At 38.4% G+C, this 490-nt stretch overlaps 1 protein-coding gene across 1 annotated transcript in view; it reads left to right on the top strand.

The window, feature by feature from the left end:
* LOC104494185 (kazal-type serine protease inhibitor domain-containing protein 1-like) overlaps nucleotides 1-490 on the top strand; it is a 7,927-nt gene that overhangs the window by 1,065 nt on the left and 6,372 nt on the right. The gene's annotated exons all lie outside the window — the stretch shown is intronic.

Below are 490 nucleotides of genomic sequence, written 5' to 3'. Positions count from 1 at the left end.
GTTCAGCAGCTAGCGCTTAATCTTGCATGTTCTAAGCCTCTCTATTAGACTAGAATTAAATCACATGGTGACTAATAAGCCATAGACCTACAGTCCAGCTTGCTCTGAATAAGAGTATGAGATATCCTCCAAAAATGATATGTGTTGTTGGGAATAGGAAAACAGGATAGTCTGGGAGGACTGAACAAATTATTATTACTATTATTATTGTACGAGGACTGACCTGATATGAAGTGGTGATGGTAAGGTAGATCTCATTCACATACACACACACACGTGTGCATGTGTATATGTATATATGAGTGTATGCATGTGTGTATCCACCTGTGGGTGTACCTGGGAAGCAGTGAGGTAGAGGCAATAGAAGGAGATAGGGCTTAATTAACAGGTCTGTTCTTTTTACAAATACTCTAATTTCAGAATCAGCACAAAATCTAGCTAACCCATGAATTAGAAATCCAAACATCAGAACAAAATCAAACTGGAACGA

The sequence above is a fragment of the Buceros rhinoceros genome, unplaced genomic scaffold (assembly GCF_000710305.1).
Source record: "Buceros rhinoceros silvestris isolate BGI_N320 unplaced genomic scaffold, ASM71030v1 scaffold39445, whole genome shotgun sequence".
Classification (NCBI taxonomy): Eukaryota; Metazoa; Chordata; class Aves; order Bucerotiformes; family Bucerotidae; genus Buceros; species Buceros rhinoceros.
The sequence above is the reverse complement of the archived record's forward strand: the minus strand, read 5'-3'. Positions and strand labels throughout refer to the sequence as shown.